Raw genomic sequence first — 26,335 nt, 5'->3', positions numbered from 1 at the left:
CACAGGTGACCTGGGGTCATCCTGTGTTGGACAGTTGTCCTTGTCTCTTCAGAACAGAGAGGGCAGCCAAGTCCAGGCACCTGCTCTGAAGGGCAAAGCTTCCACTTTAACCCTTTCTGTACTGCAGACTGTGGAGTGGAACAGAGCGCATAGGCCAGCTCTTCCTCTCTCTGGCTGTGTGGCCCTGGGTTACACACTGCTCCTCTCTGAACCTCAGCTTCCTCCTGTATTCTAATAATAATAAGAGCAAACACTGACTGAGGGCTTGCTTAGAGCAGAACTCGATCCTCCCAACAATGGTGGATGGTAGGTGTTCCCCATGTATAGAGGAGGAAATAGAGGCCTAAAAAGGTAAAGTGAGTAGCCTAAGAACACACACTATTAGTTCTAAGGCAAGAAGGAGTTGGGATGAGTAGTAACTCCTACCCACAAAGCATTATGAGGATTAGAGAGGATGTTTGTGAAATATCGGGTATATCGCAAGACCTCAATAAATATGTACTACCTCTGCCACTTCTCCTTTCCTACACTATGCTCCCCCAATTCCTTGTGTATTCCTCCATTCTAGGACTCCCTACACACATTTTGGTTCATTTTGTACCTGTCCTGGGGCCCAGTACTGCAAGTGCTCCGTAGATACTGGCTGAATGATGGCCATTAGATTCACTACTGGATACATTCTTGGGTCATAGTGTCCAGTCACCTTGAAAAACAGGGTCCCTGGCTTGTGGGAGGGAGCCCAACAGCTGCAGCCAGGAGCTGCGGGCACCTGCAGTTGCTCAGCACCACCTCATGGGCCTGACTCTAAGGTGAGGCTCTTTTCCAGAGTGACTTTTCAGGGAAGGAGGGTATGCCATACTCCTTCCTGCCCGTCTTCATGCCTCAGGATGCTTTCCCAGTACTTTACTGCAAACAACATTGTTAAAAGACACATTGGCCCAATATGACCTTCACCAGTGAGCAGGGTGAAGAATTTGCCTAAAATTGTTTCCTACACAGTGCGTGGCAAGAGCAAGTTTTCTAAATAAATAAATTAAGTGAAAGAATTTGATTTTAACAGATGACTTAAGTAAACGTTTGATTAATTCATTTCCAGCCCTAAAACATTTTTTGTTTGTTTGGTTTTTTGACCTTTACTGGGGAAACCATTCTTAGTGTTTTCTCCTCAGGAAAATGGGGCGTCCTTTGTATTTGCACATCCAGGATGGCTGAGCAGTATATATAGCCAAAGACCACAAGGCTGAACATTACGGGTTGGGTTTGGTGGGCTGTCATCCGGGCCACTGGTAAGCAGACTCCCCGAGCTCCAGTGTCTGTGGCTGTAAGGTAAAGGGTTTGGAGCTCTCTGAAGGGAAATCCCTTCCAGCCCTAGTTGTGTAACTCCTTCTGACTCCATGCGCAGGTCCCTAAGGGCATTACCTTGCCTTAGTTCTTGTGTTTTTAACCCAGCACCAGCGTCACTAACCCAGACCTGGAAACTGTGGCGTTCTGCCTGTGCACAGGCTGGTGGAGCTGCCCCTGGCATAATGGGCAGGTCAGGCATGTCCTGCAAGCAGGGGTCTCCTTCCTCTTTTACCTGGTAGCCTCGGGCTGCCCTGGACCTCCCTGGCCTCCTTGGGCCACCCCTTCTTCACCTATTTAACAAGGGGGCTGAGCTTTGGTAGGGCCTCTCCAGCTCAGACTTTGGGGAACTCTACCTGAGAACATGGCCCCTGTACCCCACTGTGTCATTCTGCCTCTGTGCTTGCTTCTTAATCCCATCTCAAGCTAGTCTATTCCCAGACTTGTTACTGGACCTAGCCAGAGGGATTGAGTGAGTGCCACAGGAATAAGTGAGTAAATGGATGTATTTGGTGAAAAAGGGAGAGAGTGAATAAACTGGTAATTGGGGGAATAAATGAGCTGTGTGTGTGAATGAATGCAGAAGAGCCCTGGGAAGGAGGGAGAGGAGGGTCACACTACCAGGGTCACTCAGACAGAGACTGCCCTCAGGTCTACCTGGCTGATAAGGCCCTGGACAAAATGTTGCTGAATCAGTAGCTTCCAGCCATCTCTGATTAGAAGCCAGAGAGCAGGGATCTAAGGGGATAGGCTAGACTCAGACAAGTTCTAGGAGTGGAGAAAGGAAGGCAGGAAAAGAAGGGATGTGGGGTCTTCTCGGGGGTGTGGGGTCTTCTCGGGGGTCAGGGAGTGCAATGGGCCAGGGCCCAGTGGACCCAGGTGTCCCTGCTCTCCAGATGCTCCATCCCGGGGTGGGAGGTTATCTGGTCCAGTTGGGCATTGCAGGTGGGGAATCCTGGCATTGGAAGGGAGGAAATTAGCAAAAGCTGGACTAGACCTCAAGCATCATTCAGTTTCCCCTGTCTTCTCTCCTGCCCTCAGGTGGGGAAACTGAGGCTGAGTGAAGCACTTTACTGGAATGGCCTCCGCAGGGCCGCACGTGGCCTCATGCACAGAGTGTCTGAATGATCCAAGTTGGACAAACTGAACTGGCCACAGATGGACAAGTGCCAAGCCAGAAACACCACATGAATATGGTACAAGGGGTAAGATGATCAAGTTGTGTGCCCTGCAGCTGCCAGACACCAAGTAACCCTGGCTGGGCTCGAGCCCAGGCAGCTACAGAAGGGACTCAGACAAAGGTTGCAACAAGTTTTCCAGTTTTAAAAATGATTTTTATACACACACACACACACACACACACACACACACACCACTTCGTATCTATGGACCTCAGGCTGTTTTTCTTCTCATGGTCACTCCAGTCCTGACCTGTTGGGGAACATAAAGGATCAAGAGTGATGAGCAGCACCGTCCTCTCCCACTGGTCACTGAGCCCCTGCTGTGTGCCACAACCTGCTACTGGGACACGAGGAGGCAGGAGAAAACAGGACATGGTCCCTGCAATCCAGAACCTGGCTCCCTCTGTCAGCCCGGGGGAGACCTCATGGATTTGAGACTCCTTTATGTCTGCACTGGGCTGGGCCTGGGGTAGAACAGCGCATGAAGCAGACTGGGTATTCTACTCACGCAGTTTATATCTAGTGGGGAGAAAGCCACAGCCAAACATCCACACAGAGAAATATGATAAAATCACACTGTGACCTGTACTAGAAAGAAAATACAATAAAATAAGGAGCCTTGCTACTGCAAGTGTGGTCTGCAGACTAGCAGCATCTAATCACCAGGGATCTTATCAGAAATGCAGAATCTCAGACACTGCCCACTTGACCTGCAAATCAGAAACTGCCTTTCCACCAGATCCCCAGGGGATAGGCATTCACGCCAAACACTCGCTTATTGCTCCAGGGAAGAATAAATATCTGTGTTGAAACCTGAAAGTTCTCAGCTCCTGGAAGATCTGTCTCCCAGGCAGGGGAACAGCCAGTGCTACTGATAATCATATATTCTCCTTAAAGACACACCTAACTCTCTGGATAACCTTAGCAAGTCACTCCAACTCTCTAGGCCTCAATTTCCCACCTGGAAAATTGAGGAGTTGGACTAAACAGAGGCTCTTTCAAGGTAAAACACAACAAACAAACAAAACCAACCAATCCTCTGAATGGAGAATTTGGGGCATCAAAAGTCAAATGACCAGTTAAGAAAGAGCTATTTGAGGGTGTGCTGGGGCCCTCTCTCTGGAGTCCTTAGATCACCCCAAGAGGCCCAGGTCTTTTCTGTTACTTGGGAATATGGGTATCTCTGCTGTTCGGGGAATCTACCACACACCCTACTGATATAAAGGCTTTGTGTGAATAGCTGACCCGACTAGACCCAGGAAGCTGGCAAGTCTTCTGGTCCAGACTCCAGACCCAAATTCCTCCCTGTTACACCCTGCCCCCAGTTCTGGGAAGACTCAGTCCTTCCGCCATCTGATGCAACAAGCTCCCAGGGCAGCCTCTGGGCTTGCTGAGTGGTAGAGAAAGGGGCTGACTCGTCAACAAGTGCTCCCTCATCAATCAGTCACAAAGGTCTAGATTATCAGAGCTGGATATACTATACAGACCCTGTAACCCAACCTCTACTTCGTTGATGAGGAAACTGAGCCTTCAATTTATATTTCCAGTCATGTTTTGTTCACTCCCCTGAAAGGACTTCACCTGCCATATAGACCACTCACAATAAGGCTATGATACCTTTAAATGCTGTGACAAGACTAGTCACTCACACAGATAACATGTCTGTCTCTCCTCTACCTGGGAGTCCCCTAAGGGCAAGAAACAGGTGGGACTCTTCCCTCTGACCCCAGGACCCCAGCAGCTCTGGAAAGTTACGTTAGTTTCTTGATGGAAAAGATGAATGAATGAAAACTGTGGGGATCTGGGTCCCTTGGGTGCATTTCCCAGGCATTTTTTCATTCCTTCCTCTTTCTTTCTCTCTTTCTCTCTTTCTTTCTTTTCTTTTACTTTCTCTCTTTTTAAAATAAATTTACACGTTTTATTTTATTTTCATTTTTTTAAATTTTTATGGGGGAACAGTGTGTTTTTCCAGGACCCATCAGCTCCAAGTCAAGTGGTTGTTTTCATTGTAGTTGTGGAGGGCGCGGCTCACTGGCCCATGTGGGAATCAAACAAGTGACCTTGGTGTTGTGAGCACTGCGCTCTAACCAACTGAGCCAACCGGCTGCCCCCATTTCTTTAATCCAACACACTTTTACTGAACTCCCCTTGGGGAAACCTGGCTACCGAGGGTGCTCAGGGAGGAGGCTGTCAGCACCAGCCCCAGGACTCCAGAGAGCTCAGTGGCGATGGGGCGTTGGCTCAGCTGCCTCCTTCTGAGGTGACCAGTCCCTAAAGGAGGAGCTCCAGGAATTACCTTGTACTGGAAGGAGCTCTTCCTTTGCTCACAGGGCTGGCCCCCAGGCTGGGACCCAGCCCAGAGTCAAGGACCCCCACCTTACTCAGGTGCTGGTGGTTGGGGGCTTGCTTAAGGAAAGTGATCAAGAGCCGTAAGCTCATACACAAAACTCAGCCCAACAACACCCTTCCTCCAGGCCTTCTCGGGTCTCCCAGCCCTCAGTCCACCCCCAGCCACCTTTGGGGGCCTCCTTGTCTTTTCAGCCTGGGGTTCACAGTGACTCTTGCTCTGGCTTCTCCGTGATTCCTCCATACACAATCAGTCTTCCTGCGGTACGAGAAGGACCAGCCCTCCGCAGCTCAAATACCTTCAATAGTTCCTTGGATTAGCTTCCTATAGCTTTCGTCAGAAATCACCACAAATTTACTGGCTTAAAGCAACACAGATGTACTATCTCAGTCCCTGAGTGCAGAAGTCGAAAATGAAGATGTCAGCAGGGCTGTTCCTGTCTGGAGGCTCTAGAGGAGAACACGGTCTCCGCCTTTTCCAGATTCTAGAGGTTGTCTGCATTCTTGTTCTAGGGCCCCTTCCTCCATCTTCAAAGCCAGCAACACCTTCTCATACTACCATCTCTCTGGCTTTCCCTCTTCCAGTTACAAAACCTTTGTCATTACATTAGGCCCACCTGGGTAATCCAGGATAATCTTCCCATCTCAAGGTCAACTGATTAGCAATCTTAATGCCATCTGCATCCGTAGTTCGCTTTTCCCATGTAGCCTAACATATTCACAGATGCCAGGGATTAGGACGTTGATATTTTTCGGAGCCATGACTGTGCCTACCACACTCCTAATCCCTTTCATTTTGTTTTTACGTGCCATGAGATTTCTTTAAATGAAATTTTGCACAGATGCCCAATGAATAAAACAGATTGAGAAGAAACTGATTTAGCTAAAGCAGGATGAGGGGGGCTATAGCTGCCTCCTTTTGACCATCTTTCATTAGTCCTCAGGTCACCCCCAGAGAACCCAAGAGATTCCGCAAAGCACAGCTGGAAAACCAGCAGCCAAGATGAAGTCCAAAGCTTTATCCTGGTATTGAAGGCTTCAACTAGTCTTTCCGGCCTTATTGTCTGCCATCAGGTCAACAAACCTGAGCCCCAGCTCTGGGCCAGGGTCTAGGCTGGGCAGGAGAGAGACACCTGGATACATAGTCCCCAGGAAGCTCAGAGCCTGGCTGGGGAGAAGGACAGACAACTAAGCAGGCCACTTGAACCTAGCGGGGCAAGTCTCACAAGAGCACAGGAAGCAGAGAGGAGAGGTGCTTGGGGAAGTTTCCTGAAGGAATAATAGCTTTGAGGAGTCAGCAAGTCATAGTAAGGTGAGAATAATCTGCAATACAGGATGGTAAGGGGAAAAATGTTTCTCTCTCTACCTCCATATATATACATATATGTATATATATGTATATATATATATATATACATATATATATTCACTATACACACAGTACATTCACTATATACTATATATGCTATAGTATATACAACGTCTGACAATTAAGTTCCAAACTCATCCTAGAGAAAGTGCTACAGGGGGTAGGGGGAGGGAGATGAGGGTAAGGGGGAATCAAATATATGGTGATGGGAGGAGAACTGACTCTGGGTAGTGAACACACAATGGGATTTATAGACGATGTAATACAGAATTGTACACCTGAAATCTATGTAATTTCACTAACAATTGTCACCCCAACAAATTTTTAAAAAAAGAAAAGAAAAAGTGCTACATACCTCACTGCTGAATATCACTATGGTCACCTTGGAAGTGCTCCCCTTGGGAAGCTATGCACCGATGCCAGTGCCTAGTCCACCCTTCAAAGCAATTTTGGAACTCTTTTTCTTGAATGGCCGTCAGAGATGTCATATTACCCTTGATGTCCTGAATGCCATCAAAATGTCTTCCTTTCAATATTTCCTTTCTCTTCGGGTAAAGAAAGAAGTCATGGGGGGCCAGATCAGGTGAGTAGGGAGGGTGTTCCAATACAGTTATTTGTTTACTGGCTAAAAACCCTCACAGACAGTGCCATGTGAGCTGGTGCATTGTCGTGATGCAAGAGTCATGAATTGTTGGCGAAAAGTTCAGGTTGTCTAACTTTTTCACACAGGCTTTTCAGCACTTCCAAATCGTAAACTTGGTTAACTGTTTGTCCAGTTGGTACAAATTCATAATGAATAATCCCTCTGATATCAAAAAAGATTAGCAACATTGTTGCAACAAGTTTGCGAACTTAATTGTCCGACCTTTGTATATACTATATATTGATGTATGTATATATAGCATACATATTCTATATAGTATGTCTGTAATGAAGGATATTTTTATAACTTTTTTTGTGCCGCTACGAGGCACACTTGTGCCACTCATCCCATCGTTCTTGCCACTTGCGACTTCTGGCTCTTCCCCAAAGTCAAAATGACCATGAGAGGTAAACATTTTGAATGGATTCAGGACATCGAGGCAGCCACGACAGCACAAATAAAGACACGATAAAAGACTTCCAGAACTGCTTCAGAAAGTGGCAAGAATGGTGGGATAAGTGTGTTTGAAGGGAGAGGGAGTATTTTGAGGGGATTAATGACAATGTGTCTTTTACTGTAATCGTTTTTTATTTAAACATTCACCATACTGTTTGATCACACCTCATATATATAATTTATGAATACCTACATATACCGTAAATAAAAACTTACATGGGAATGAAAACGTGAATTTAGGAGCCACCTCTAGGGAGGAGGAGGGAGAAAGAGGAGTATACGGGTATTTTCTATTTGTTAGGTCTTATTTCTCAAGCCGAGTGATGGGTACAGGGACATTTATATTAATTCTCTAATATTTTTGAATACATCACATGCTTTAAAAAAAAGGGGGGGGGGAAGGAAAGTGAGAAATGCTTTCCAGGCAGAAGTACCAGCTTGAGCAAAAGCCGAGACACGAAATAGCAAGAATACTGATGACTCCTCCACAGGCCTGCATTCTCCCAAACTCCACAGTAATTCTTCCAAATCTTTGCTCGCCGTCTTCTTACCTCACGCCCTTTTGCCCAGCCTCACTTCCAGCGGCTGACCTTTCTCCCACTCCCCTACTGGATGGGCTCTCATCCCCGTTGCTATCCTACACGTCTCAACCGCTGGTTCATGTCATGAATGCATGTACTATGTCTCGCCCCCAAAACTGCAGACTCGGGGAGGCTGAGCCGGGTCCAGCCCCCGAGCTCCGCGTCATAGCGCGCGCGCGCCGGCCTCTGCGACTCCGGCCAGCAGGAGGCGCTGCCGGGCAGGCCAGGACCTGAGCTCCGCCCGCACCGCAGCGGCGCTGGGCGGCTCCGCAGCGGACACACGGGACCCTGAACCCCGGCCAGCTCGCGGAGGCGCGGAGTTCGCGGAAACACACGAATTTCCAGGCGTTAATTGTCCGCCTGGTTTTGATAGAGAAGGGTTGGCCTGTGGGGGAGAGAATGGGAGAAAAATCCTCTCCTCGTTCCAAGACCCCTCTCCCCAGATAGGCGTCATGCATGTTTTGTAGCTGTTTATTGAAGGGGCTTGACTTAGCGGGTAAAAGCGCGCAGCGGATTTCTTTTTTTCCTGCCACCGCCCTTTCGAATGGATTTTGTGGACTCACACTGTTCCTGGATAAAATTTCGGCCGGTCCCCTAGCTTTTTTCTGAGAGTCTCCTATTTATTGGCAGGTAATTTCAACTCATGAATAGGCATGCCAGTGTTATAGCATAATTCCACCCCTCCTGCCCCCATCTCGGTCAGGCCATCTCAGGCGGGGACACCTGCTGCCTGGGGAGAGGACTTGAGCAGCCTCTCTCCTCCCTCACCTTGCTCCTCTGCCCCTCCTGGGTGGAGGAGAAGTCCAACTACACCAGAGCCCTCCGAGCGTGGCAGGTTCCAAATGCTGACACTTTCTATCAGGGGCACTTGGATGGGCTCCTTGGAGACCCACCACACCATTCAGCTGCAGTAACCCTACAACAGTTTGGGTGCCTTCTCCTTCCGGCTGTTTATGCATGCTGCCGCACCCTTCCAGGCCCATTCTGCTGGGGTCCCCGCACACTTAAATGGAAGCCCTCTTCCACAGGATCCATTTCAAGAAGGCCGACATTCTGATTCTTCCTGTGGTGCCTACCTGTGCCCTACAGGACACACACACACACACACACACACACACACACCCCTGCACTCACCAGCTCTCACCAGATTCCAGATTCCAGACCCCCCTCCCCCAAAACTCTCCAATTGTTCTTCTAAAGCTCCCCTGATTTGAAGTGGGGGTGCGGGGGTGGGGAGCAGCTCCTTCTGCTTCCTGGTGGGGTGTGGGTTGGAGGAGCAGAGTGGGTGCACTGACAACTCTCTCCAAAGAGAGACTGTGCAACCCCTCCCAAGTTCCTGGGGAATTTGGGCTTTCTCTGTGGCAGGCAGGTGGGTGAGGAGGTAGGTTTTAGCTCTGCGCTCCCTCTCAGGTGGTCCTGCAAAGGTGGTCTAGCCTCTCACTATAGGGTCAGAAGCTCTGGCATTGTTTCTGCCTGTGGGGCCTCAGCTGAAATTCCGAGGTGGCTGAAAAAGTCTTTGTTTACATCTTATCACTTTCCAGCTTTTGTCTGAGAGCAGCGCTTCTAACCTCAACCCGGAAGAGACATCGCCAGATCATCCACCCAAAACAGAAATCTGACGTCACTCCCCTGCGTAAAACTCTCTCCAGCTGCTAGCTCTAATAGGTATGCTGCATTTCAGCAATTGGGGCTTAACATACGCTTCCCGAACCGTATGCTTTCTTTCACACCTTTGCCTTTCCTTCTACCAGAAGATTTCTAGCTCTGCTTCCCCATTTGGCCCCAAAGACTCCTCCTGGTCTTTGAAGACCAGAGTCAGAATGTCACCTCCTCCAGAAAGCCTTCCCAGACACTCTCTTCACTGTGCTTCTACAGGCCTTATCACAAAACAGTGTTCTGTTGTAATTTCTGTCGTAATTACCTCCATCTGTTCATATCTCCTCACTCGATTCTCAGCAGTTTGAGGGCAAAGTATTTGTTTTGTTCAGTGTTTTAATTTTTAATGTGAAAAACACCAAATAGAAAGTCAAAATCACCCATCGATCCTACACTTCTTTTTGCTATCACAGGAAGGACAAAGAATCTTCCTTCTCCTGCCTGTCCTGCCAATCCTACCTCCGGTAACAACCACTTTTAAGAGGGTAGTGTATTTTCCTGGCACACACAATTTTTAAATTCTTATTCTACATCTTGGTCTTCAATTTTCATATTCACTTAACAGACTATCTTGGGCATCTTTTTATGTTAGTGCATATGGCTCTTCCTCATTCTTTTTTTAAAATTGCGTATGCATATATATTTTATATAACATAAAATTTGCCATTTTAACCATTTTTAAGTATACAACTTAGTGGTATTAATTACATTCACAGTATTGGGCAACCATCACCACTATCTATTTCCAAAACTTTATTGTTATCCCAACAGAAACTCTGTACCCATTAAGCCATAACCATCCCTCTACACACACACACACACAAACACCCACACGCACACACACAAAACCCCTGTTAACCTCTAATCTACCTTTTGTCTCTATGAATGCCTCATCCCTTTTATGGCTGAATATTATTCTACAGTAGGAGACATCATCATTTATTTAACCATTCTCTGCTAATGGACGTTCAGGGTGTTCCCAATTTTTTGATAATCCAAATAATGCTGCAACTGCTTGTGCACCACAATTACCTTTAACATGAAAGTTCCTCCATCACCAGATATTTTGTTTAATAAGGATGCGTGGGGCCCAGGAGTCTGGATTTTGAAAACGTCCTACCTGATCACTGTAATGTGAGACTACACCATGGGGACTCTGGCTGTGGGATCTGGGTCCCCAGCATCCAGCCCTGAGCCTGCCCACAGAGTGCGATTTGCTCCCTAGAACAACATCATAAACTCCGGTGCTCTTGCCCACACTCTGCTGCCACCATGCCAAGGCTGTCCTGGTGAGTGATCAGGCGTAGCAGGCTGGCCACTGGGGTGACGGAGCCTCTAAGGGAAGCTCGATAAACTGTGCGATTACCAACCTGGAAGCCCTGAGTCACCCTGGTTTACCAGGCAGCTCCCAATTCTGTCATCTGTTAACTTTGCCCTTTGTGGGAGGCAAACTCAGCACTCATTCAAATCCAGGCCTACCAAGGAAAAGGCTGCCTTATCTACCCTGGGGAAATTGTGACTCACACATGCAGAGTGGTGGGTGGGTGGAGTAGAGAGCCACCAGGAGAAGGAAAAATGAGACAGAAGCAAGGCTGGATTGGTGGGGGTTGAGGGGGTGGAATTAAAAGGTGAAGGAAAGAGAGGAGGAGAAAGCAAAGAGACACACAGAGATAAAAGAGGCAGAGAAAAAGAAGACCAGAGTTAGAGGGGAGACACAGAAAGAAGAAGCGCAGGAGGAAGGAGAAAGCAGAAAGGAAAAAAAGAGAAAAGGGAGGAGGGAATCAAGAAGAAGGAGAAAACAGGAGAAAGAAAAGAACATGGAGCAGGAAGTAGGGTGAGTTTTTCAGCTGGTATTTTGGATCTGTCCAGAAGAGTGCCTGAGCTTCAGATCCCAGGAAGACACATGGTGGAGGTGGTCTGACTTGGTTCAGGCCCTGGGTATAAGCCAGCTCACGATTTCAGTCCTTGCCTGCAGTCTTGGGAGCCCTGTAGGGGGTGGTTGGGTGGGTGGTCAGTCTCCGAACATGGAGCAGAAACATCCTCAGGGACAGTTATACCCTGTGTCCCAAGGGGTGGACACAGCCTTCCTCATCACTTGGCAACAAGGAACAGGATCCCCAGAAAGGTGTGTGTTCCTTCCTGAGCTATAAAGGATGTTTGTTATAGTGCTATTTATAGTAAAGGAGCAAAAAGAAAGACAGAAGAAAAGGAAGAAATGATATGTGGCTTCATACATTCGTGATACAGCCACACAACACAATGTTATGCAGCCATTACAAAGAATGGTACAGAGGAACCCTTAATAATATGGAGAAAATCCTCACGATACTAGAAGGAAGAAAGTACATTCATGTTTAAATTGATATTTCAAATAGCATGGTTTTAATTTTGTTAGTGGGTATGTAATGGAGGTGGCAAAACTTCTCCTCCGGCTCAAAGTCTTCTCAAAGTTCAGTTCAGTTCAACCCAGTGCTAAGAGACAGTTGTTTTTTTAACAATCTCAAGTCCAGACCCTACCCCTTCTCCACTAGCTGCACGCTCTCCCTCTTGGGGAAATTTCCTATTAAAGTCTTGCCAGGGGCCCAAGTCCCAATCTCTGCTCCCAGGATGGAAGCCCAAGTGATTGGAATCTTCTACCCGCCCTGGTGGAGCCAGGGGCCTGCCTGTGACCAGAAGAAGCCGGCTAGTACTGCAGTGTGACCCTTGTCAGGCTCCTGCCACTGGGCCCCTGAGCTCCTCAACCCCATCATCTGTCAACATTGATAGTCTCCTAAGAAATTGCTTTTTTGTTTAAGGAGCTGGCATTGGCCTCTGGGACTTGCCACCACGAGCCAGGTTGACACTCTGGCTATGTTCAGCTGCAGGGAGCTCTGCTATCGCCACCCACTAGGCTCAGGTGTCTTGGAGCTGTGGGAGAAGGTGTCTATGCGGGGTAATCAGGAGGGCATAGGAAATGGGGCTGGACAACCAGTGAATGAGGAGCTGGATGGGCTGCAGTTCATTCCTCTCCAGGAAGCTGAGGAGGATGAGCTGGCAGAGTTCCTGAGTACAGGCCATGGGAGGTGCTCTTCTCAGAGATAGTTGGTAGCCCCCACATGTGCCTGGGTCAGAGGCTGCCAGCTGCACTCAAAACGAGGGTCTGGGGGGAGGAGAGAAGGTATTCAATCTCCCACTCAGACTGGACCAGAGGTATCTCAGAGATGGAGGGAGGAGCTGCTCCCCTAGAGCGGGTATCTAAGAACTTTGGAGGTCCCACGACTTGGGGGGCCAGCCATGTTGGTTACTTTGTCCTACCCTGTCTTTGCTGAGCAGGATTCAGTCAGAAACTCTTAGATGAAAAGGGTCTCTGGGTGTGTTTTGGGAGTATTGAGGGAGAACATCTGAGAAGACAGTGTCCCACTCCACAGCTGGTCTGGTAGGGGAACCCCAGGGCAGGAGTGGGTAGCAATGACTTTATTTTGGCAAATGTTTTACTGAAGTATAATATATACAGAGGAATGTGCCCCAAATAATTTTCACAAGAAGTAAACACAACTGTATAACCATCATGCAGCCCAAGACAAAGAACATTACTCAGCATCCCAGAAGCCCCCTATTTGGGTAGCAGTGATTTTTAAAGAGGGAAGTGGGCAGGTGTCCTGCGGGGCGGCCTGTGGGGTCTCAGCTCCAGCTCCCACATAACAACGCAGTATGTGGCTAGGCCAAAAAAGGAACACCCACAGAGCCATAAGTAGGGAGTCATATCACTATAGTCTAACTGGCGGCTGGGTTGGAGACACAGGAGGCAGGAGCCACTGAATCCGCAATCCACACTCCGCTGTGCTAACTGCAATCCTCTCCTGCTCGCTCAGCCATCGTCTTCTTGCTAGCCCCCAGTTTCTGCCAGTGTAGCCACAGCCGTTATATTAGTGGCCAGTGGCTGACTGGTTACAGCTGATGGCCATCCAATCACAGTTGATGGCCATTTACTACCTGAACCAGCACCTTTCCACGTGAGGGCGAGAGCATGAAAACTGCACTCCTGGCTCTGTCCCCACAGCAGGGCCTGAGAGCAAAGGAAGGAGGAAGGAAGGTTCTAGCCTGGGTTGATGTGTGGTCCTGGAGACCTAGCAGGAGGGCCCAGCTTTATTGGCACCAGCTGGTGGACTGGCCTGCATGCAGGGCTCAGGGACACCCCACACATCCAGTGTTCAGGGACAGCCCTTGGGAACTCAATGAGCAGGTTATAGCCACAAGCAGCCCTACAAAGCAAGGCAAGGAACAGGGTGTTTGCAGAGGCTCACAGACCAGGTAGGACTGGGCCAAGAGCCTAAGGGCAAACAGGGAAGAGGATACTCCCTGGTTGGGCTGGGAGGGTGTGTGCCCCCAAGGGCCTGGGAGTGGCCAGTCCCAGAGGAATGGCTGGCAGCAGACACTATTTGCTCCCTGAAGTTTTTGTTTGCCCAGGAATGATTCACCTGAATTCCACTGATCAGGCCCTCCTCCTCTTCCCCCACTGTGAGCTTCTGTGTGGGGTACATGGGGGCCACGATGGAACAAGCACAGCTGTGACATCAGGGAGACCTGTGTTTGAACTCTGACTCTAGGCTGTGTGATTTTGGGAAAGTCACATTCCCTCTCTGAGTTTGGTTTCCTCACCAGCACAATGGGACAACAAGGTGTACCTCATAAGACTGACTGCTGTGAAGAGGAAATGAGATAGTCTATGTAAAATGCCTGACCTTGGGTGGACACTTAAATAAATGTTTGTTTCTTTCCTTTGCCACTTTTTCATTTAGCAAATACAGTAGTTCCTGTCTGTCTGTGGGGGATACATTCCAAGGAGAAAGCAGAAAGCACCCCAGTGGATGCCTGAAATGGCAAGTAGTACTGAATCATATATATATATATAATGTTTTTTCCTATATGCACATACCTTTGTTTAATGTCTTCCATCTTAACTAAGCATGTATCAAACACTATGGCTATAGCTTTTGCTGTTTGAGGTGTGACGGCAAAACTAGCAAGAATTTCTTTTTCCATCTTCTCAGTTTCACAGATAGCAACCTCAGGATATGATTTTTTTTTTCTTTCCTCATTAACTTGAGAACTTTCATTTTTTCATTTAAAGGGAGAACTTTAAGGCTTCTCTTTGGCATGTCCAAATTGCCAGCATCTCTACTTTTGGGCTCGGCGGGCCGTTGTTAAATAAAATACGGGTAGCTTGAACACAGGCACTGTGATATCTCCACGGTCAATAGTCAATCTGATAACTTAGACGCTGGAGACACTGGACGAAGGGATGATTCCTGTCCCAGGTGGGACGGAGCGGGACGGTGTGAGATTTCATCACACTATTCGAAATGGCACATAATTTAAAACTTACGAATCGTTTATTTCTGGAATTTTCCATGTAATATTTTCAGACCATGGTTGACCATGGGTAACTGAAACCACAGAAAGTGAAACTTTCTGTAGCAGGTAAGGGGGTGCTACTGTTTTTATCTGGGGCCTAGTATGTAGAAGGCCCCAGATAAATTGTGCTAGGCACCAGGAAGAGAATGGTGAACAAAACAGAACTGGAGACTGGCTGCCCTCATGGAGCTCAGAATCTAAGGAGTGGGACAGACATTAAGCCAATAAATAAACAAATACATGTGACGAAGGAAAAGAATGATGTTATGAAAAAGAATATCAGTGGTGACTTCCTTCAAATGGAGTGGTCTCTATTAGGAAGGCCTCCTGGGGAAGGTGATGTGTAAACTGGGACCTAAATGATGAAAATGAGCTAGGCATTTTGGAAAGCAGTACCATGAGGGGCTAAAAGGACACAGGTTTTAGAGCCAGGGTATATGGGTTTCAAATTCCTGGTTCCACTACTTACTCAACCATGGGACTTTAGGTGAGTTCCTTTACCAATCTGGGTCTTAGTTTTATCTTCTGTAAAATGCAGCTAAAAATAACTTCATACATTTGCGAGGATAAAACCCAATCGTGTATATAAAGTGCCCTGCATGGAGTCTGGCACCTGGTGGGTACTCAGTAGAACCAGTTTCCTTCCTGTGCCAGCTCATGAATAATTGTTGAGGGACTGGCACAGAGACAATGCATGCACATGTGCATACACACGTGTGCGTGCACAGCACACATACACACTCAAGAACACATAGAGGCAGGACACAGCTGACTCCCCAAGCTGGGTATTTGAGGAGAGGTAATAAAGGGACTCTATAAATGTATGCAAGGGTTTGGGGACAGCAACAGGGAATAGTGAAGTCTGTCAGGGCTAGTAACAGTGGGGGCCTGAAGGAGGTGAGGAACAGAGCAGCTGTCAGAACCTGAGCGAATAGTTGTGTGGAAAGGGTGCCTGAGGAGCACAGATGACTTACAGGGACTGGACAGAGGGGAGCTGAGGGAATAAATACTCTGACCTCAGCTTCCTCTTGCCCTCTGATCTCCTACTAGGCCTCCCATTGGCCAAACTCAGATGGAAGCCAGAGGGCAAGGGAGCCTGTGAATTTAACCCTCAAGGATTAGCCTCCTGGGATGGAGAGTGGGGGAGAAAGATGGAGTTGATCTGGAGGGACAAATGGCAGAGATATAGCACAGGCTCCAGACCCATTGGGCCTCTTTAGAATGTAAGTGACAAATCTATCCAGTGTGAAAGGGCTTAAATCAAAAGGGAGTACCTCAGGTCACCTACCTGGAAACTCCAGGGGTAGGGCCTGAGGCACAGTTTGATCAGTGCTCAAATGATAGCTGGGAACCACTTTCTAATCATCTCTCGAGTCTATTTTGCTTCATAAATCGACTTTACTCTCAAGCTACGTACAGTGGCAAGATGGTGGCAGTAGAGAGTAAAGGAGGGGGTGGTCCCAGAGGAAAACTGTGGTTCTTTACAAAGAAGAAGGGCGAGTAGAAGCTGGGTGGAAATGTTACACATGTCCACTACAGTTTATGTTTGGGGACTCCTGGTCGATAAACTCTGGTGGCAGGATTGGCACTGCTGAGGCCGGGTGAGCCGGCTCCTCTGCTTGCCTGTTGGGGGACTACAGATGACTCAGCGACCCGTTGCCATCTCTGCACTGAAGGGACTTGATTACCTAGCCCAGTGCCCACGATCAGACAGGTAGCCAAACAGGCCCAGTGAGAAGGGCTTTGTGCAATACCATGCAGTTAATGTCAAGGTCAGGACTTGAACTCAGGTCATTCAATCTGTCCTCCACATGACTTCTTCTTTTTTCTTTCTTTTTAATTTTCAGTTACAGTTGACACACAATATTATATTAATTTCAGATGTATAATATAGTGATTAGACCTTTATATAACGTACGAAGTGATTACCCAAATAAGCACATGACTTCTTTTTTTAAAAAGCAATAAAAAACACTCCTAGGTAGCATTTGGATGAAAAAAAGGAAGGAAGAAAGAAGGAAAAAAGGAAAGAAGGAAGGAAGGAAAGAAGAAAAAAAAAGTCACATTGATAAAAGAATACAATGAAAAGTAATTTCGTCCCATGGCTGACTCCCAGCCCTCTTCCCAGAGGTAATGGTAGCTAAGTCTCCTATATACCCTTCTGGAAATTATCAATGCGAATGTCAGGGTATACCTATATTATTATTACTGTCTCGGAGAGTTTTCTATATTAGCACATAGAGATCTGCCTCATTTTTTGTAGTGATGTAGAGTATTCTAGAATGTAGAGGTACTCCAATTTACTCAACCAGTCCCCTGCTGAACATTTAAGCTGTTTCTAATCTTTTGTTTCTATGAACAATGCTGCAATGAACATCTTTGCACACCTGTGCTCTAGAGGCTGCTCCTAAGAGTGGAAATTGCACCTCATAGCTTTAAAGGGCTCATTCTAACATCACTTCCACTAGAAGGAACCAAGATTGATGATGTTGGAAGGAATCTTAACCATCGTTAAGCCCAGCTGTCCCCTCCCCATTTTGCATATGAGGAAACAGGCCCCAGGTCTGACAGTATGCTAGCAGTAGATTTGGACTAGAAGAGGATGTGGAGAAAAGAGGGCAGAGTCAGGAGGCTAGCAGTGCTGGCTTTGAGCCCTGGCCTGCAGTGCAAGGAATGGCCACTGCATCAGGCTCCGGAGCCAGATTGCCTGGGTACGAATCCTGTTTTAGAAAAATTGCCTTTATCATCTTCCATTTTTTTCACCTGGAAAATGGGGGTGATTTTAATCTTCCTTGTAGAGGTGCAGTGAAAATAAATGAGATAATGCCTGTGAAACAAAGGTTACATTTTATTACCATTCCCCACTCTGGGAATCCTTGGGGTTAAAAGGCCTATGTGCTGATGAACTCGGGGTATGGGGGGAACACTTGGCATCCAGTCATGGTTTGTGTCCCTGCAGTCAAGGCCAAGCTGAGCAAGTTCTAACCTCTACCCAGAAGCTCTGGCTGCTTCTTCCCTCCAGAGAGGAGCTTGCTGGGTCTGGGGCAGTGCAGGGGCAGTGCTTCAAATGAAAGCCCATCCATGCCTCCTCCCTATAAGGTCTCCAGGGGTGGGCATCTGTGCCTGCCCCACTTGGCGCTGACTGTATACTGCTTTCTAGGTTCCTCCCGGAAACTCCGTAGGGGAATTACAATTCCCATGTTTGAGGTGAAGAATGTGAGGCTCCCAGAGTTCAAGGGACTTGCTTCTAAATAAAGAATTCCTGAGGTGGAGTGGGGGACTTCTTGAGGGAAAGAGGCACACAGTGATTGATTACAAAGTTGATTCACTGAGGCACTTGTGTTCTTTGGCATCTATAATGTGGCCTTTTCATCCAGAGGTTGCCTCAGCCAAAGATGATGAAAAGGAGACATCCCTCTTTGCTCTCTTGTCACAGACCTTCTTCTTTCAGTTCCTCCTCTAACTCAGCCCCGTCCTTCTACCTCAGGGCCCTGTGTACCTGTCATGCAGGGCGGCCTGCGGGGTCTCTGGTCCCGCTCCCCACATAAGAACGCAGGACATGGTGAGGCCAAAAAGGAACACCCACGGAGCCATAAGTAGGGGAGTCATACCACTATAGTCTCTCTGGCGGCCGGGGTGGAGACACAGGAAGCAGGAGCCACACAATCCTGCAACCCGCCAACCGCTCCTCTGCCAACCAACCCCACTTGCTAACTGCAATCCGCCCTCCTAATTGCAATCCGCGCTTGCTAGCTCAGCCACCATCTTCTTGCTAGCCCCCATTTTCTGCTACCGTAGCCACTGCAGTTATATTAGTGGCCAATGGCTCACTGGTTACAGCTGATGGCCAACTAGCCACAGCTGATGGCCATCCAATCACAGTTGATGGCCATTTACTACCTGAGCCAGCACCTTTCCATGTGAGGCCGAGAGCCTGGAAACTGCACTCCTGGCTCTGTCCCCACAGTACCCCTCTACCTCACCCTCCTCCTCATCTTTCATACCTCAACCCCAGGAAGGCTTCCCTGCCCTTTTCCCCCACTGATGAGCCTACAACTATCTGTATGTTCTCACAGGTCCTCGCTCTTTCCTCTCCAAGCACCGATCATGTTGTGTAACCAGATATTTATTTGTGTGGCTATTCAATTCGTCCGTGGCCCCGCTGATTGGGAGCTCCATGATGTCAGCTCTTGTCCCCCAGTTCACTACTCGTTTCCCACTGCCTGGCACCATGATCAACACACAGGAGGCCCTCAGATATCCCTGTGTAAAGGAGAATAGCACTACCTGCTACCAGTGTCGTTCTGAAGATTAAATGGAACAAAGCTCTCCAAAGTGCAGGCCCAAATGTCAGGCCAGTCTGTGCCAGCCCTGGACCATTCTCTAAAGACCTGGATGTTTCTCAAGTGGGTGTGGAGCAGAAGGAAGGGAAGAGGGTCCTTGTGGGCTGGCAGGGGGTCTCCCTTGCTGGGGGACTCACAAAGGGAGCCTTGTGTGGGAGTGGTGGCAGGATGCCTTGTAGGACAGCTGGGCTCAGGGCTGCCAGGCCTGGGCTGGGCTTGGCTGGGCACTCAGCCACAGGCAGCCCTCTGAGGGTCCTTTTATCTGAGTCCCAGCTGCCACTTGGCTGGCTGGCCCAAAGCCCAGCTGCCTGGAGAGGAGAGGGGCTGGCGGCTTTGTCTCAGGAAGAAAAACAAAGAATGGGGTGAGTAGGAGGAGGGCCGAGGGAAGCAGTGCTCACTCTTGGAGTCAGGCCAAAGGGAAACAAGATCCTGTCATAGGCAACACCACGGAGCTGTTTGAATTCTTTTGTTGCCATAGCATCAAGCAAGACAGGATTGCAGAGACCATCTCAGAAAACATCCCAACCCCCACCGTGTTATAGGTGGAAAACAGAAGCCTGGAGAAGGGCAGGGACTTGCCCAAGATGACCCTCAAATGGCAGAGCCAGAACTAGAATCCTGGCCTCTTGTTTCCTGGTGCTGAAGGACTCTGAAAGAGCCACTTCATTTCTGGGCACCTCGGGGTCCTCCTAGTGGAGATGACAATTCCTATTTTGAATGGTGAGGGTCAAATGTCCTGATAGATGTAAAAAGAAGAGGAGGACCATTTGAGTTGGGCCTTGAAAGCTACGTATGTAGGAGTTTTCCAGAGACAATGAGATGGTAGGGAAAGGTATTCTGAACTGAAGGAACAGCATAAACATAGGCAGGACAGTATGCGAGTGCAGGTTGTATGTCAGGGCAGCTGAGGATGGGGAGAAATAGGAAATGGGGCTAAACGCCCAGGCTGCTTGGTATTGTCCACTGTCCCTCCATTCTGGGGTGATGGCCCTTCAGAACGCAGCCTCCCTGGAATCAATCTGCCTCATGCAGCTGATCAGCCCACTGCGGGGAGTCAGCTATGCAAGGAGAAGTGGGAACAAAGGCTACACAGAGCCTGTGGGCGGCTCCCCAACCTAGGCACAGCAGGCAGGGAAGCCTGCCTTGAGGAGAACCCTAATGCCTCCCCATCACTCAGTCTCATTTGCAGAGTCATAATGTTCAAGGTACATACTTTGTCCAGTGTCTTAGTCCCTTTGAGCTGCTATAACAAAAATACTATAAACTGGGTGGCTGCTAAACAGCAAACAGTTCTTTTTCACAACTCTGAGGTTGGAAGTCTAAGATCATGGTGCTGGTGTTATCGATTTGATGTCTGGTGAGAGCCCACTTCCTGGTTCATAGACGGCCATCTTCTTGCTGTGTCCTCATATGGCGAGACAAAGGAGCTAGGGAGCTCTCTGGGGTCTCTTTCATAAGAGCACTCATCCCAGTCAGGAGGGCTCCATCCTCATGACCTCCCAAAGGCCCCACCTCCTAATACGATCACACTGGGCATTAGGGTTCAACATAGGAATTTTGGAGGGACACAAACATGTCAACCATAGCACCCAGACACAAAACAATTCTTCATAGTCACAGACAGAGAATTTTGAAGTGAGAAATACACGGAGTCCAAGCTTGGCTCTGCCCGTTACCAACTGTGTAGCCTTTTAGCCATTCCCTTAACTTCTTTGAGCTTCGTTTCCCTTATAACTACTTGGAAGGATTGGTACAAGTATCTGTGTTCAATGCAAGTGCTCAGCACATGATCATTTTGCTTCCATTTCCCTCCTCAACTTGGCACAGCTGACCCCAATGTTGGGAAGAATCCCCTGCAGGCTCTTAACAAACCTCTCCCTCCTTGAAGACCCAGCTTCCATGCCACTTCTTCCATGAAGACTTCCCAGGTCTCCCAAATTAAAAACCTGACTTTCTCCTGGAATGCCTTCTGTTGCCTTATGGTGTTGCTTTTTGGTTTCCTCTTTTATACTTGTTCATGTTCACTGAAACTAGTGATATAATATTTAAAGATATATTAGGAAAAAAATCAGTAGTCTCCCCTCTCCATTTCTACCCTCTCACTACTGAATAACCAATGGTAACACGCAGTATGTGTCATTCTACACGTTCCTTTCTGATAATATGCTAACATAAATAGATGTAAATTTATATAGGAAGTTTGTTGTGCTTGTGTTTTTACACAAATGTATTCCCACTGTATACACACTGCTCTGATATTTATTTTTAATCACTTAATAAATCGTGGATGCATGAATAGATATAGGATCTACCTCATGCTTTTGAATAGTTGCATAGTATTCCAACGCATGGACGAATCATGGTTTAGTCAACCATACCTCTATGTTTCTAATTGTTGCCTCCACAAACAAAACAGTGATAAACATATTTGCTCATATGTACTTTCAGAATAGTGCTTTTATTTCTATTGGATAAATTCTCAAAAGTGGAAATATTGGGTCAAATGGTAATTTGCATTTTTTTTTTATTTTGCTAGATACTTCCATATTACTTTCTCAGAAAAATCACAGAGGTTCACATCTCACTCAGCTAAGTTTGAGGGGCTGTTTTCCTGCATCCTTACCACCGCTGTCATATTGTTCTTCTTCTCAATATTTGCCAAAATAATGGATGAAAAATAGTGCAATATTTCTCCTTTGATTGCATGTCCTCAACCCTACTAAGTTTAAGTAATTTTTCATTTCTAGAAGTTCTATTTGGCTTTTTTTCAAATCTGCCTCCTCATTTTTGATCATATCTTCTTCACTCATGTTTGAAATACACCCTTGTATTTAAGCACATTAAACACTTATATACTATTCTATTCTCTATCCAGTAATCTTTGAGGTTCTTATAGACCCATTGACTCTTGCTCATGGTACTGTGTTTCCTTTTGTGGTTTGTGACTTTAGACTATGAGCTTGCATTTCTTGGACTGTTATCTGTGTGGACTCTTTGAGACTTGGTTTGATTGTGCACTCCCTCCAGGAAGGGTTTTCATTTTCTTTGTCAGTCATCTGAGGGCACTACCAATTCTGGTCCATTTTAAATTAAATTTCTGATTGTTGTTGCTGTTTTTGATGAAAAAAGTGAATATTTGGCCTCCAGATCTATTTGAGCTCTAGTATATAGCCAAACATTTTCAGGGGAGACTTTTCTCCACCCAGAACCAAGGAACGAGACAGGTAAGCTTCCACAGCATTCACCTTTGTTTGATGCATTTTTTTAAAAAAGATTATCCTTTTATCGTCTCTGATCTGACATCCTATTCTGTCCAGAATGGTCCAGACTTTGTCTCCTACTCTCTCTTCTTAAAATAAAAGTTCTAGGACACTCAGAGGTGGAGGTAACCCCAGGGAAGTGGATAGAGTCAGTGCTCAATTACTGATAGGTGTCAGAGCACCTCAGAGCATTTCCTTGACTTCCTTGTCAGCTCATACATATATACACATTCAATATTTCGAGATGTTTCATAGAAAGAGGATATCTCGCCTTCCATATTGCTGGAAACAAAAGCCTAACATATTTTCATACACTCATTTACTTTTCATTAAAGTTAATTGTGCCCATATCTTTAGGACAGAGACATGTCTCAGGCACCTGTGTCCCCAGCACCCAACCCCTAGCCAAGGTCGGTATCAGTAACTCTTGATTGAATAAATGAAGTGACAACCCATGTGGGGAGGAGGGGGAAGAAGAGATTGGAAAGGTACCTTTGGCTGGAGGGGGTGATTCTGGATGGGTGATGCCATAGAGTCTGAAGGAATGGGCACTGATATTCACGGAGCCCCACTCTAAGAAAGCCTTATAAATGCATCATTCTAGTGTTTCCCAAATTTCCAAGATGACAAGATACTTGTTAAATACACACGTTTCCAGGCCCTTCCTTGGTAATTTGGTTTCAGTACTCTGGAGGTCGGGTTCCAGAACGGTGTCTAACAAGCACGTGGAGTCTTAGCATCAGGGAAGTTTGGGAAACACGATAGATTGTTTCACTTAATTTAATTCTCACGACAACCCAGCAAACTCAGTACTCCCATGTATTTTTCAAAAGATGCACCTAGAGCTCAGAGAGGGGAAGTAACGGATGGTCACATAGCTGGTAAATGGCAGGTTCCCGGGTCCCATTCCCAGTTGTGTCTCTCTAAAGCTTTATCTTTCTTCGCCAGATACTGGTTGGTTATTATTGTTATTATTTTTTCCAAGTTTTTCACCATTAGTTTATTAGTTTATAACCAAAAGTCATTTTTTCCTTCTTTTTTGTGCTAAAAAACACATAACATTAAATTTACATCTTAACCATTCTTAAGTGTACAGTTCAGTAGTGTTAAGTGTATTCACATGACTATGTAACAGATCTCCAGAACTTTTTCATCTTACAAAACTGAAATTCTATACCCATTTAAAAATTTCCCTTTCTTCCCTTCCCCCAGCCCCTGATAACCACCATTCTACCTTCTATTCATTTGATTACTTTAGATATCTCATATAAGTGGAATCATACAGTATTTGTCTTTTTGTTACTGGCTTATTTTAACATAATGTCTTCAAGGTTTCATCCATACTGTAGCATGGAACAGGATTCCCAACTTTTTAAGGCTGAATAACATTTCATTGTACATATATACCACATTTTGTTTATCCATTCATACACTGATGGACATTTGGGTTTCTTCCATCTCTTGGCTATTGTGAATAATGCTGCTATGAAAATGGGTGTGCCAATTGTCTTTGAGATCCTACTTTTCATTCTTTTGGTTATATACCCAGAAGTGGAATTGCTGAATTATATGATAGTTCTATTTTTAATTTTTTGAGGAAACTCCATACTGTTTCCCACAGCAATTGTATTGTTACTGAGTCAAAATTTTTAGGCTTTTCTTAGGAATTGTTTTAGATTACAGAGAAATTGAGAAGATAGTACAGAGAATTCCTGTATATCTTACACTCAGTTTCCCCTATTAAGCTATCACATTAGTACGGTATATTTTGTTACAATTAATGAACCATTATTAACTAAAGTCAACAGCTTATTCACATTTTTTAGTTTTTATCTAATGTCTATTTTCTGTTCCAGGATACCAACTTACATTATGTTGAGTTGTTTGCATGTCTCCTTCGGCTGCTCTTGGCTATGACAGTTTCTCAGATTTTTCTTGTTGATGATGACCTTCACAGTTTTGAGAATTACTGGTCAGGTATATTGTAGGATGTCCTTCTATTGGAATATGTTTGATGTTTTTCTCATGACTAGACTGGTGTTATGAGTTTTTAGAAGAAAGATCAAAGAAGTAAAGTGCCGGGCGGCCGGATTGTTCAGTTGGTTAGAGCGCGAGCTCTGAACAACAGGGTTGCCGGTTCAATTCCTACATGGGCTGGTGGGCTGTACCCTCCACAACTAGATTGAAGACAAGGAGCTGCCACTGAGCTTCCAGAGGAGCGGCTGGATGGCTCAGTTGGTTAGAGCGCGTGCTCTCAACAAGGTTGCCGGTTCAATTCCCACATGGGATGGTGGGCTGCGCCCCCTGCCACTAAGATTGAAACTGGCCACTGGATTTGGAGCTGAGCTGCGCCCTCCACAGCTAGATTGAAGGACAATGACTTGGAGCTTATGGGCTCTGGAGAAACACACTGTTTCCCAATATTCCCCAATAAAATTTATTTTAAAAAAAAGTCATGATTTATGACTCTTGATATTGACTTTGACATCTGGCTGAAGTAATGTTTGTCAGTTTCTCCATTGTAAAGTTACTCTTCTTTTGCTGCCTTATCATACTGTCCTCTTTGGAAGAAAGCCATTATTCACAAGCCATATTTTAAGAGTAGGGAGTTATGCTTCCCCTCTTTTAGGGTTATATGTTATTGATATAGATTTTTTTAAAAAGTCAGTTATTTTATCAGCAGAAAAAAAACCGGGTTTATTTGGGAACAGCAAAGAACGGCAATGTAGGACAGGCAAGTTATGGCAAAACCATAGGCAAGTTGAAAAAACAAAGGAGAGGACCTTTCTGTTGCAGAGCAAAGGGGGAGTTGGGAGGGGTGTTCCAAAAAGAGAGTCCATTGGAGGAAACTGGGAGTTTTAAGTATAGTAGCTTTTCACTGGCTGAGCTGTTTCCATGCAAGGAGAAAATCTTCCTTCACCCACTGTGGTAATAAAGTAGAAAATCTTCCTGTTGGAGAGCCAAGGTATCCCTTCTCCCTGTTTGGAGGTAAATGATCATGAGTAGTAAAGCCTGGGCCAGCCCCTTGGCTCAGGCGGTTGGAGCTCCATGCTCGTAACTCCTAAGGCTGCCGGTTCGATTCCCAGATGGGCCAGTGGGCTCTCAACCACAAGGTTGCCAGTCGATTCTGGCAAGGGATTGTGGGCTGTGCCCCCTGCAACTAGCAATGGCAACTGGACCTGGAGCTGAGCTGTGCCCTCCACAACTAAGACTGAAAGGACAACAACTTGACTTGGAAAAAAGTCCTGGAAATACACACTGTTCCCCAATAAAATCCTGTTCCCCTTCCCCAATAAAATCTTAAAAATAAATAAATGAATGAGTAGTAAAGCCTGAGAACTCCCAGTACAGGCCCTCCCAACTCCAATTCTAGTTGAGGTTTCCTTTAGTAATTTTCACAGTTTTAACAAGCAAAATAACCACAGAAGATGTATCTTAGCTCTTTTCATCACTGGTCACACTGCACGTTTAGCAGCTGATCTGAGGTGGGTAAATAGCCCACACTGGCCACCCCAACTCCTGGAGCCCCACTTTTCTCATCTGTAAAACAGATGTTGGTGATCCTTCACTCCCTAGGACTGGTGAATAGAGTCTCCTGCTTTCAATGTCAGTTGCTTCTGCCTCCCCCATTTGGCTGTCGGGGACCCCGGGTGAGAGAGAGGAAGAGGCTAGACTAGGGTCTCCCCCGAGCCAGGCGGCGTGGCCAGGCCAGCCCACGCCACTCCTCGGTTCTAACCACACCCTGGGACCAGCTTCCCCCACCCC

Source organism: Rhinolophus hipposideros (assembly GCF_964194185.1).
Source record: "Rhinolophus hipposideros genome assembly, chromosome: 10".
NCBI classification, from domain to species: Eukaryota; Metazoa; Chordata; class Mammalia; order Chiroptera; family Rhinolophidae; genus Rhinolophus; species Rhinolophus hipposideros.
Note: the sequence above shows the minus strand (reverse complement) of the source record.